Source organism: Zea mays, chromosome 5, assembly GCF_902167145.1.
Source record: "Zea mays cultivar B73 chromosome 5, Zm-B73-REFERENCE-NAM-5.0, whole genome shotgun sequence".
Lineage (NCBI taxonomy): Eukaryota > Viridiplantae > Streptophyta > Magnoliopsida > Poales > Poaceae > Zea > Zea mays.
Window position 1 is genome coordinate 35,660,800 of NC_050100.1, and position 13,838 is coordinate 35,674,637.

General features: G+C 53.8%; 1 long non-coding RNA gene across 1 annotated transcript; it reads right to left on the bottom strand.

Annotated features, from left to right (window-relative positions):
- Positions 1 to 12,376: 12,376 nt before the first annotated feature.
- Positions 12,377 to 13,463, bottom strand: LOC103628181 (uncharacterized). The gene is made up of 3 exons (XR_002261915.1): positions 13,359 to 13,463; positions 12,996 to 13,076; positions 12,377 to 12,413 (listed from the first exon to the last, which is right to left on the bottom strand). It is a non-coding gene; the product is annotated as an uncharacterized lncRNA (long non-coding RNA).
- Positions 13,464 to 13,838: the final 375 nt, after the last annotated feature.

Consider the following 13,838-nt stretch of genomic DNA (forward strand, 5'->3'; position numbering starts at 1 on the left):
GAGTTCGAGGCCCTTATCGCCGACCTAGAGTGCCTCTCCAAGAAGATGCCTTATGTGAAGCGCCATGCCGCCAACTTCGAACCGGCTGAGGCGGTTAAGTCCGTCCCTCTCGACCCCAGCAACGACGCCGACAAGAAGGTCCGGATCGGCTCCGAGCTCGACCCCAAATAGGAAGCAGTGCTCGTCGACTTTCTCCGCGCAAATGCCGAAATTTTTGCGTGGAGTCCCTCGGACATGCCGGGCGTACCGAGGGATGTCGCCGAGCACTCGCTGGATATCCGAGTCGGTGCCCGACCCGTGAAGCAGCCTCTGCGCCGTTTCGACGAAGAAAAGCGCAGAGCCATAGGCGAGGAGATCCACAAGCTCATGGCTGCAGGGTTCATCAAAGAGGTATTCCATCCCGAATGGTTAGCTAACCATGTGCTTGTAAAGAAGAAAGGTGGGAAGTGGAGGATGTGTGTAGACTACACTGGTCTAAACAAAGCATGTCCGAAGGTTCCCTACCCTCTGCCTTGCATCGATCAAATTGTGGACTCCACTGCTAGGTGCGAAACCCTGTCATTCCTCGACGCCTATTCAGGTTATCACCAAATCAAGATGAAAGAGTCCGACCAGCTCGCGACTTCTTTCATCACACCTTTTGGCATGTACTGTTATACTACTATGCCATTTGGCTTGAGGAATGCAGGTGCAACATACCAAAGGTGCATGAACCACGTGTTCGGAGAGCACATCGGCCGAACAGTCGAGGCTTACGTCGATGACATCATGGTCAAGACGAGGAAAGCCTCCGACCTCCTCTCTGACCTTGAAACGACATTCAAGTGTCTGAGGGCGAAAGGCGTGAAACTCAATCCCAAGAAGTGTGTCTTCGGAGTCCCCCGAGGCATGCTCCTGGGGTTCATCGTCTCCGAGCAGGGCATCGAGGCCAACCCGGAGAAAATCGCGGCCATCATCAACATGGGGCCTATCAAAGATTTGAAAGGAGTACAAAGGGTTATGGGATGCCTTGCGGCTCTGAGCCGCTTCATCTCGCGCCTTGGCAAGAGAGGGCTGCCCTTGTACTGCCTCTTATGGAAGGCCGAGCGCTTCACTTGGACCCCCGAGGCCGAAGAAGCCCTCGGAAACCTTAAGGCACTCCTTACCAATGCCCCCATCTTGGTGCCCCCCGCTACGGGAGAAGCCCTCTTGATCTACATAGCCGCAACCACTCAGGTGGTCAGTGCCACGATCGTAGTCGAGAGACGAGAAGAAGGGCATGCACTGCTCGTCTAGAGGTCGGTCTACTTCATCAGCGAAGTGCTATCCGAGACCAAGATCCGCTACCCGCAAATTCAGAAGCTACTGTACGCGGTAATTCTGACGCGGCGAAAGTTGCGACACTACTTCGAGTCTCATCCGGTGACTGTGGTGTCATCCTTCCCCCTGGGGGAGATCATCCAGTGTCGTGAGGCCTCGGGTAGGATAGCAAAGTGGGCAGTGGAGCTCATGGGCGAAACACTCTCATTCGCCCCTCGGAAGGCCGTAAAATCCCAAGTCTTGGCAGATTTCCTGGCGGAATGGGTCGACACCCAATTGCCGATAGGTCCAATCCAGGCCGAACTTTGGACCATGTACTTCGACGAGTCGCTCATGAAAACCGGAGCAGGCGCTGGCCTGCTCTTTGTTTCACCCCTCGGAAGGCATCTTCGCTACGTGATACGCCTCCATTTTCCGGCGTCAAACAACGTGGCCGAGTACGAGGCTCTGGTTAATGGGTTGCACATCGCCATCGAGCTAGGGGTTCGGCGCCTCGATGCTCGTGGCGACTCGCAGCTTGTCATTGACCAAGTCATGAAGAACTCCCACTACCGCGACCGGAAGATGGAGGCCTACTGCGACGAAGTTCAGCGCCTGGAAGACAAGTTCTACGGGCTGGAACTCAACCATATCGCTCGACGGTACAACGAGACTGCGGACGAGCTGGCTAAAATAGCCTCGGGACGGACAACGGTTCCCCTGGACGTCTTCTCTAGAGACATACATCAACCCTCCGTCAAGATCGACGACACGCCCGAGCCCAAGGAGGCCTCGGCCCAGCCCGAGGTATCCTCGGTCGCCGAGGGTGAGGCCCTGCGCGTCGAGGGAGAGCGGAATGGGGTCACGCCTAACCCGAACTGGCAGGCCCCGTACCTGGAATATCTCCTCCGAGGAGAGCTACCCCTCGACAAGGCCGAAGCTTGGCGACTGGCGCGGTGCGCCAAGTCGTTCGTCTTACTGGGTTATGAAAAGGAGCTCTACCACCACAGCCCCTCAGGCATTCTCCAACGATGCATATCCGTCGCCGAAGGACAGGAGCTGTTGCAAGAAATACACTCGGGGGCTTGCGGTCACCATGCAGCACCTCGAGCCCTCGTGGGGAACGCCTTCCGACAAGGTTTCTACTGGCCGACCGCGGTGGCCGACGCCACTAGGATTGTACGCTCCTACCAAGGGTGTCAATTCTACGCAAGACAGACGCACCTACCCGCTCAGGCCATGCAGACAATACCCATCACCTGGTCATTTGCCGTATGGGGTCTGGACCTCGTCGGTCCCTTGCAGAAGGCACCCGGGGACTTCTCGCACCTGCTGGTCGCCATCGACAAATTCTCCAAGTGGATCGAGGTCCGACCCCTAACCAGCATCAGGTCCGAGCAAGCGGTGGCGTTCTTCACAAACATCATCCATCGCTTTGGGGTCCCGAACTCCATCATCACCGACAATGGCACGCAGTTCACGGGGAAGAAGTTCCTGGACTTCTGCGAGGACCACCACATCCGTGTGGACTGGGCCGCCGTAGCTCACCCCATGATGAATGGGCAGGTGGAGCGTGCCAACGGTATGATTTTGCAGGGACTTAAACCGAGGATCTACAACGACCTCAACAAGTTTGGCAAGCGGTGGATGAAAGAGCTACCCTCGGTGGTCTGGAGTCTGAGGACGACGGCAAGCCGAGCCACGGGTTTCTCGTCGTTCTTTCTAGTCTATGGGACCGAGGCCGTCCTACCCACGGACTTAGAATACGGTTCCCCGAGGACAAAGGTGTACGACGACCGAAGCAACCAGACCAGCCGAGAGGATTCACTGGACCAGCTCAAAGAGGCTCGGGACGTGGCCTTACTACACTCGGCGCGGTATCAGCAGTCTCTGCGACGTTACCACGCCCGAATGGTTCGGCCCCAAGGCTTCCAGGTGGGAGACTTGGTACTTCGGCTGCGGCAAGACACTCAAGGGCGCCATAAGCTTACTCCTCCCTGGGAAGGGCCGTTCATCATCGCCAAGATTTTGAAGCCTGGGACATACAAGCTGGCCAACGATCAAGGCGAGGTCTACAACAACGCTTGGAACATCCAACAGCTACGTCGCTTCTACCCTTAAATTGTTTCAAGTCGTTCATGTACCTCGTTTTCTCTACATACACAAATAAAGTCTAACCGTCAAGGAAGGGTCAGCCTTGCCTCGGCAAAGCTCGACCCTCCCTTGGGGGCTAGAAGCGGGGAACCCCCTCTGCATCAAAATTTTCCTTGAAAAAGTTTTCTACCAAAGGAAAAGTTTTCTACCAAAACGACTTTCGACTATATCGATAACGGAACCCTGAAAACGACGAGAGGGACCTTGAGCGGCAAGGCCGACCAAGCCAAGGGACTCCTACGCCTTCGGGATACGGATAACTCACTCATCACCTTCCGCGAAAAGTAACTCACGCTCAGATAAGCGGTTCTGCTATCGAACAAGTCCTAAACGCTCGGGTAGAAAACGACTTTCGTGCTTTCGACTATATCGATAGCGGGATCCTAAAAACGACGAGAGTACACGTAAGCAGCAAGGCCGACTGAGCCGAGGGACTCCTACGCCTCCGGGATACGGATACCTCACTCATCACCTTCCGTGAAAAGTAACTCACGCTCGGATAAAGCGATCCTGCTACCGAACAAGCCCTAAAGCTCGGGTAGAAAACGACTTTCGTGCCTTCTCGACTATATCGATAATAGAATCCTGCAAACGAGTAAGAGTGCACGTAAGCGGCAAGGCCGACCGAGCCGAGGGACTCCTACGCCTCCGGGATACGGATACCTCACTCATCACCTTCTGTGAAAAGTAACTCTCGCTCGGATAAGCGATTCTGCTACCGACGAACAAGTCCGAATACTCGAAACAAGAGGAAAGGAAATGCAACTTTATAACACGACAATCAGGTGTTTAGGCCTCAGTGGCCGCAAAAGACATATGCATACTTTAGACAAATTGTTCCTGTAGGTTCAGACATCGGCAGAGGGAGCAGCAGCACCCTCGGCGTCGTTTCCACCTTCGGCGGAATCTGGCCCGGCCTCAGACGGCGACACGGGCGGAAGGATCTCCACCTCGAAGGAGGATGCCAGCATCGCGCTTGGGCCCTCACGGCCAGGCTCTCTGCAAGGGTTCTGGCCCGAGCAGACACCCCGGCTAGTCGCTCCGTAGCCTCAGCCAGCTGTCCCCCGAGAACCTCAGCCCGGCTCACGGCCTCGGCAGCGTGACTCCGGGGTTGGTCCCGCTCGCGGATGACCTGGCCAAGCTCCAGCCGCCGCTGCTGCACCTCCTCGGCCTGGGAAGCCACCTGCTCCTGGGCCGATGAAGCCTATTTTCGAGCCGACTTCGCCCCTGTCCACGCTGACACCGCTGCCTCCGGCTCCAGCTCATCGCAGAGCGTCCGAAGGTTCTAAAGCTGAGCAAGAGAGGCCTTGAACGGCAAGGCCGACCGAGCCGAGGGACTCCTACGCCTCCGGGATATGGATACCTCACTCGTCACCTTCCGCGCAAGGCAACTCACGCTCGATTAATCGGTTCCGCTAGCCGACAGGCAAGTCCTAGTGCTCGAAATGAGGAAGAAACACGGCTTCACGCTCAAATACCCAGGTGTTCAGGCCTCGACAGCCACAATGAACAAACACCCATACTCAGGGTACCATTACAAACGGGACTCCGGTTCCACTCCCGCGGGTATGAACAACCTCCACACCAGAGGGCCTGTGGGACAACAAACTCCAGGTGGCTCGCTGGTGACCACTGCACCAGCAGCGCGACAACGACCTCCATCTCAGGTGGCTAGACAGCAGCAGCGATGGCCTCAGGGCAATCGCTACCGCTGGAAGGCCCTTGTTCACGCCCCCTCACGGGGGACGAAAACCAGCCATTAAAGCCAAAGAGCCGGAGGCCCGGAGCGCAGGTGGCACTGACGGTCTCGTCGGCGGAGGCAACCGCTTCGGCAGAGGCAGCCTCACCTATGGCAACCACCACCTCAGCACCGACGACAGCAGCCACCTGCCCACCAACGCTGCACCAGCGAGCGACGGCCGCCCCAAAGCGCACCGACAGGTCCTCACTCCCGTTCTCGCCACAAGAACGAGAACGGGACCGTCCCAGAACACGAGTACCGCCCTCGCGGCGTACGACGTGTTGTGCAACCCCCCGGTGCAGCCGACGGTGCAGGGTGACCTAGACATGGCCGGCCCGCGCACGGCACGACCGTCGCCCGGGTGGAGGACAGACAGCTGCACCCTGGCCAGGCAGCAACAGTTCGCCTTCCCCCGCATGGCTGGAGGACGCCTCCTCCACAGAGCTGGAGGATGCCCTTCTCCCTCGAATGCCGGAGGAAGAAGCGGGTCACCAGCCCACGCGGAGGCAGGCCCCAACTCGGTGCGCCCCCCTCCCCAGCCCGGATGATGAACATCCTTGAAGCTGAGGGTGGGGCAGAGGCTGCAGCCTGGCTTGCTTCTCCCCACCACAAGGCTGGTGATCATCCCTACGGATGACCATTGGTGAGGGACTGCAGCCGGACTGCATGATGAAAATCCTTGAAGCCGAGCGATGGCTAAAGGGCGCCAACCCCCGCGAGGTCGTGCTCCTCCAACAGCAGCAAGACGAAGGCAACGCGGGTGCTCCCCATCCGGGGGCTCGGAAGGTGGAAGGGCGCAATGCATGAGGGGAGTGCGAAGGCATGGCTACCGCCCGGGGATCGATCCCTTTTTAAAGGCGGCTCTCCCCACTCGCATCCTCAAGTGTCACGGGCAAAGTCTTCACCGACGTGCTCCAGAGTCCTCCCCCTACGACACGGAGGCTGGGTCCCACGCGTCATGCAAGCAGACCCGAAACGGAAGAAGCCAAACCGCCGCACGCGAAGCATGTAACCGCCCCGCGGTTATAAGCACTCCTCCATCCTCGCCGAAACCAGTGGTCGAAAGGGCGGACCGCCATGCAGGTGGCGTGCAACCGCGCTACGGTGGTGCACCCCTTCGGCTTCGTCGCATCCGGCATGGAGGCCCAGGCCCACACGTCGTGTAACCGGCGTGCCGGTTACTACGTGCAAGAAACCGCACCGCCACTTGCGCCAATGTCGCGTCTTCTCGACTGCGGAACCAGTACCGCGACTCGAGGCAGCCCTGCGCATGACCCAACAGTGCCAATTGAGTGCAACGATCACGGGTCAGTCAGCCGCGGGAGGAGGCGCGGCGGTTGATATGGCCAAAAGTGGACCGGCAGTAATTGCAGCAGTAGACGAGCAGAAGCAGCGGTCAAATCGCCTACAGGCTCGCGTCCCCTCCTGAAGCGGCAGGAGAGCCCTCTCCCACGACATGAAGACGACGCGCCCGTGTTCCGTTCCTCGAACGACTCGCGCACGCGCAACGGCCGCCCCGCGAATCGCCCGTCCCGTCGCATTAACTCCTCCGCAGGGCAAGCGACACCTTTGGCAGGCGAAGCGGGCGTCGTTTCACCTCCGCCATGATGACCGCGTCAAAAAAGGTGTGCCGCACCATTTAAAATTGTATCATTTTCCTCTTCCTCTTTCTCTCTCTTACTACAGGGACCGGGAAAGGGGATATTTCGAAAAGGATCCTTCTCGGCGAAGGAAACGGGCCCCCGAGCCCTCCTACTGATTAGGGGTTCGAAGGCTAGCCCCTCGGAAGGGTTCGACAGCCACCCCAGAGCACTCGGGCTCCGAGCCTATTACTGATCAGGGGTTCGAAGGCTGGCCCCTCGGAAGGGTTCGACAGCCGCCCAGAGCACTCGGGCTCCGCGCCCATTACTGATCAGGGGTTCGAACGCTGGCCCTCGGAAGGGTTCGACAGCCGCCCCAGAGCATGCAGAGTGAGGGATGACTCTGGGTACGTCTGTTACATGGCCGAGGCTCGGGCTACGCTCCCGAGGTACCCTAGGACATTTCCGAGACCAGCGGGAGCGATTTTGTAACGGAATCCCACCAGAGGGAGGCATCGAGCCCTTGGACCCTATTGAATGGGTCCGGGTCTAGCAAATCACCTGCAGGTACTTTTGGAGCGCACCTCTGGGCCACTAGCCGACCCTTAACGAACGGGGCACGGGCATCCACTCGGATCACCCGTTAGCAACTCACTGGAAACACCATGTTCGGCGCCCTTCGAGGGCAACATGGCGCTTTCCCCCCCCCCCCCCCCTTCCTCCTTGCGGAAAGGCGACGAAGGGGCGTATAATGAAAGTCGAGACAGTCTTTGATCGTCCTCTCGCTCCGTGCAGAGGCTCGGGGGCTGCTCTCGCAACCCGGCTATGGCCGAACTGTTGACAGCGTCAACAAACCAGCCTAAAAACTCGGAACCTGACCATGCACCCAGGCTACGGCCAGGCCACATGAGGGAACAACAAGGCCGGCTGAAGCATCACGAAAAGCATTAATACCTCAGAGGAGTCAAACCACTCCTCCGAGGCCTCGGGGGCTACACCCGGCGGGTGCGCTCGCGCGCACCCACCGGAGCAAAATATAACCGAGAAAGGCCGGTCCCCTCACAGAGAAATGCGGCAAAGCCTCCAAGCGAGTACCAACACTCCCTTCGAGGCTCGGGGGCTACTGTCGGGTACCATAATTAGGGGTACCCCCAACACTCCTAAACACGGCTGGTAAGCACCCTCAGCACAAACTGCAAAGACTGATGGGCATGGTTCAGGTCAAGGCCTTGTCTACCAAGGGATGCAATCTCGCCTCGCTCGAGCCCGGCCTCGGGCAGGAACAGTAGTCCCGGACGAATTCACGCCTCGCCCGAGGTCTCCTCAGGTAGTGGGCGCACCCTCGGCTCTCCCGAGGCCCAGCTCGGGCAGGCTTCGTCGAGAAGCAACCTTGGCCAAATCGCCTCACCAACCGACTGTATCGCAGGCGCATTCAATGCGAGGATCGTCTGACACCTTATCCTGACACGCGCGCCTCAGTCGGCAAGGTCGAAGTGACCGCAATCACTTCGCCCTTTCACTAACCGATCTGACAGGAAAATAGCGCCACTCACCCCGCTCCGACTGCTGTGCCAGCCACCCGAGCAAGGCTGGCAACAGCAAGTTCAGCCTCGGGCGCAACAGGAAGCTCTGCCTCGCCCGACCTTAGGCCTCGGCCTCGGGAGGAGGTCTCCGCCTCGCCCGACCCCAAGACTCGGCCTCAGCCTCGGCCTCAGGAGGAATCGCGTCCTCGCCCGACCCCAGCCTCGGCTTCAGGAGAAGTCTCCGCCTCGCCCGACCTTGGGCTCGGACCGACCGCGTCACAGGGGATACATCATTACCCTACCCTAGCTAGCTCAGGCTACAAGGGAACAAGACCGGCGTCCCATCTGGCTCGCCCCGATAACAGGTAATGATGGTTCCCCGCATGCGTCCATGACGTCGGTGGTTCTCAGCCCCCTACGGAAGCAAGGAGACGTCACCAGGATCCCAGCAGCATCGACAGCTGTGCTTCTACAGGGCTCATGCACTTCTCTGACAGCCACGTTATCGCGTACACAGGGTTCAAGCACTTCTCCGACAGCCACGTTGGCATGTACACAGGGCTCAGGCACTCCTCTGCCAGACACGTTAGCGCATAGCTATACCCCCCATTGTACATCTGGACCCTCTCCTTGCATCTATAAAAGGGAGGTCCAGGGCCTTCCTGCGGGGGGGGGGGGTCGCGCGGGGGAACGAGCTGACGAACAGGCTCATTCTCTCTCTCTCTCTCTCTCTCTCTCTCTCTCTCTCTCTCGCGAACGCTTGTAACCCCTACTACGAGCACCCCCTGGTGCGAGATAACACGAGCTGTATTTTCCCCTTGTGTTCCATCTTGCGCCAACCCATCTGGGCAGGGGCACGCAGCGGTAAATTCACTGGTCGGCTCGGTCGAGGGACCCCCGGGTCCGAAACGCCGACACTTGTTAAAAGAGGTAAAAAAATATAAATTTGCTCATAAGGCTGTAGAAGGTTTTTTACTTGGTTATGACTCAAGCACAAGGGCATATATAGTCTTCAACAAATCCACTCAAACACAAGAATGCCCTTACCATAGGGGTCCGAAGCATTTGTACTGCGGTCCATCCAGGCCTTGGGGCCGGACCATCGGTAGTCCTGACCAGAGAGGGCACGAGGTTGTACATGTCCCTGTGTCCTTGTGCAGACCATCCGGCTGGAGTCGATGGACCGTCTGGAGGTGCCAAAACCGATTTGGGTAGGGACTTTGTTTTTTATCGATTGAACTACAGATTGTTCGGTGTTTCAGTCCAGACAGTATTGTCTCCCTAGTGCGAACCGTCCGACCTTGGAGGCAGACAGTCCGCCCGTGTAAATATTTTTAGTGAGTGCTCGAGAGCTTTAAGTTGCCAGGTCTCAGACCATACGACCAGGGTTGGTGGACCGTCTCAACCTGCCTTTTCTAACAGCTCTTACACATTTTCAAACGGTAAAAGTAGCCATTACTGGTAGGGCAGACTGTCTGGCCATAGGACGTGGACCGTCCGCATGTGCGCAGAAGATGTGCTACTTGTACATAACGACTATAATGAATGGAGGGCTATAAATAGAAGTGGAGCTCGTGTGTGATAACTCTCTTGGCCATTCCTAGCACACATTGAGCTCATTAGTGATCCTCTAACTCACTCTCTCACACTCTTTGCTTGGGATTGCATTCTAGTGAGATATTGAGAGCTCCTAGTGTATTTGCATCCATTGGTGATCCTTAAGGCACTAGGTGGTACACCGAGCAAGCGTCATTGGCATGTTAATGTTGGAGGTTGCCGCCTCCTAGACGGCTTGGGTATTGTCTTCGTTGAGCTCTCTATGAAGATCTTGGAGGAGCCGTGATGTTGATTATGAGGGGTTTGCGCCTACCTCACCGGAGCGGCAAAGGTGACGCTAGTGGAATCGAGATATTGAGTGTTTTCTTGTCCACTTGGCTCAAAGATCAACCCATGTCTTGATAGAAGAGCAAGTGGGAGCTTTAAGTCCACCTCAACGTGGATTAGGGGTGATAGACAAATCACAGATACCACGGGATAAAATTCAGTGTCATTCTTTTTACTCTTTACTTATTACTTTGCAAGTAGTTAATAATTTGTGTATTGTCTCTCATTTCTAGCATTGCCATAATTGTTCCCCATAGATTGCTTACTTGTCATAGCTAGAGAATTTATCTCTTGTCTTATTAATTAAATTTCTCTAATATCTTTGATTTTAGTTAAAGTTATCTATTTACCTTTTTAGCCGGTGTCCTTCATGCTACAGTTGTCCCGTTCTCATCGTCGTCGCGTCAATCCCTCATCCAATGCCGCGTGAATCGACCGGTCCATCTCCCCACGCGCCTCGATCTTGCTGTTCCGTAACGATCCCCCATTTACATGGAATCGCCACTGATAAAAGAGGCCCCGCCCACCATCCTGATTTTCCCCAACTCGCCATCAACTTCCGCCTATCTCTCATCTTTGAGCATGGAGGATCTGTCGAAGATGGAGGGTAGCTCTTCAAGCAGGGAGACAGAGGGTAGCTCTTTAAATGTGTGCTTTTCTTCATGCATCTCTACGTTTTGAGCTGCTACACAAACTTTGCTTATTTCATTGTATAGAATGCTAGCAAGTGCTGATAGGTCAGCTTGTATTCTTTTCTTTCCATTATTTTTAAAATTTTTGACCCAACATCAATTGGAATGCTTGCTCCTTCACATTCCTCAACTCTATACCATATGCGCTGCACAGTTCTAATGCTACAATCAAACTTCTGTGAAACAGCCCGCGTTGAGTATTTTTTTCCTTTATGCCTTTATTGTTGTCAGCTATTAGATATTTATATATTTGATCTCTAACTTGTTCACTAAGATTTGGTCCTCTACTTCCTCCACTTGCACTGTTGCTGAAGAAAATGTCTTCATTGAGATCAGGTAACTCAGCAGTTCCTGCATTTTTTCCTACTCAGTTACTCAATATTTAGTTTGAAACATATCTAACCTTGGATTCCTTCATTCAGATCAGGAATCAATTCAAATGGGTCTTGGCTTTGGTTAAGAGCAGGTAATATTTCATCACCATAGTCATATTCGTCGAATCCATCACATCCCCAATGTATAATGTGTTCAAAATGATCATGTACTTCATCTAAACCAATAGCTGCACCAGTATCTGTAAAAATGCAGTACAAAATGGAACTAAACATATCTCTACTACTTATTAAGTAAGCAATAGTAGTCTGCCTCCAACCCGTTCTGCCGTTCTGCCTCTGGCCCGTTCTGCCTCCGGTCGTACAGCCCCGCGCCAAAAAATCATCTTACTACGGCACCAGAGACGTTAGTCTGAGCAACAAATAGCACACACCAATGCGTCTAAGTAACAAACAACAGACACCAACGCTTATAAGTCACGTTTCGACGCTCTGGGTGGCCGGTATGGCACTAATCAAATAACACCATAGCAGTGCCTGTGTTCGAGCGGTGTATGCGGCCCAACAGTGGTGCGGCCCATTCTGCAGCCCATCGTACGGCGCCTGCCTTCTACACCCAAGCTACGGCGCCTGCTGCCTACACCCAAGCGACGGCGCGCTGCAGGATGCCCACGACCTCGACCTCCTCCCCCACGACCATGGCCTCAACCGCTTCGCCAGCTCCGCCATTTATGCACACGACTTCAACCTCGCCTGATCCAGCGCACGCACGACTTCAACAGCGCCCAGGCTCAGGCTCCGCGACGGCCGCCACCTCGCCTACTGCAAGAGCGGCGTGCCCCGGGACCAAGCCAGGTTCGCCGTCGTCTTCTCCCACGGATTCACCGGCTCCCGAGAGGACAGCGTCCGCGCCTCCCAGGTACCGACCGACCCAAGCACCATCACCACCTTGTCTACCTCCCCTTCCCTCCCCCATCTGCTGCCGGACCCGTACGCCGGCCTTCGCTTCACTCGCCCGCCAGGTTCATGGACGTACGGGCGAGATCTGGAGCGCGTCTCTGCTGGTGTCCTTGGAACGAAGACGACCTGGCAAAGAGTCCCCTTTTCTTTGGTAGCATCGATAGGTGGAGCTGCCAAACGCTATCCCATCCAGATGATGTTTGGCTCAAAATTGCCCTGCCTTCAGGTTCGAAACCCAAATCAAGCATCTTATCTGCTTCATCTAGAACCTATGCAAAAAAAAGTAAGAATATATATCACACCATATAAGTACGTCAACAAAAGGGAACACAATAATTACTCATTAAAGCATAACCATGAAAGTGTAAGCACAGCAGTAATCCCAAGAAATATTTGATGTGATTGATGCCAGCGAACCAAGTTCAAAGAAATTACCCATCTTCCATCATTTAAGGGGTGCTGAACCCTTATTTCTCTTTTTTCACAGCAGAAAGCAGTTTTTTCAGAGCAGAAAGCAACTTTTCTCACATGAGACAACAGAACCAAACACACCCTAAACTACTGAACTACTTTTAACTACAAAACAAGTGGTGTACCTTTCATACAGACAATATATGTAGGTTTAGCATATCATGCCAAACAGAAAAGGTCTGACTTGCTCAAAATTAGAAAATCAAATAAAAAAGAACGAAGGGCTGGTGAATTAGAGATCTGTCTTGCTCAAAATTAGAACTTGGTGACCCTGTTGCTGTTCAGAGCACTTCATATTTGTGACTGGATAGAATATATATACCATGCACACCACACTTCATAGACAACAAGAATAGCAAAAAAAGACACAACTGGCTTACCACAAACGAAACCTCATTAAGACAGCAAACACCCATTTCAATAAGGTCTTTCATACGACCAGGAGTTCCGATGACTATATCCTGCAACCACAAACCCCAAAAAAATGAATACAGGGTCAGCCAACAGTATGTTTTTACACAAATTAACTGTCAAAGATTGATTGGGGACACAGTTACATTACATGTCCTATATAGTAAAGAAAGATTGAGTTTCCATTAAGTGAAATCCGTGAAAAAAGAAGTGGTATGGTAATGGTTTGGTATGCAACGATATCAAAAGTTCATAACTTAATCAATATTCAATATTCAGTACAATTATATGAACTGTGGCTGGGAAAAGAAAAATGAAATCAGTTATCTTACCACTCCAGATTTAAGGGCAGATATTTGGGGTTCCTTTTTAGTTCCACCATAAAGACAGACTGATTTTATCCCACATGGTGCACCAGCCTCACTAAGTACATCTGAAATCTGGAAAAATACAGAAATGTGTAAATTATTCTTGTATGTTCACATTCAACCATATTATTTTTGTTCGCAATCAAGCTTACAGATTACTATGAATTAGTTCTTTTTCATTATCTCACACACCAAACAGGATATGACATGTGCATTTTTGTATAAAAATGTAAAATAATTATTATGCCTCTCTTTCCCAACAAACAAATGGCTATTGATGACAGAATCTTCTAGGAAAAATCATGTTAAAAACTTCAAGCAGCAGTAGAAGCTCGAAAAAACAACTGGACCTGAAGTAATGATTATTTCAGAAAAGATTGTCAAATAAGAAAAGCTTCAAAGATTCATCATGCAATGAATTAGCAGCACGAGCAGTGATAGTGA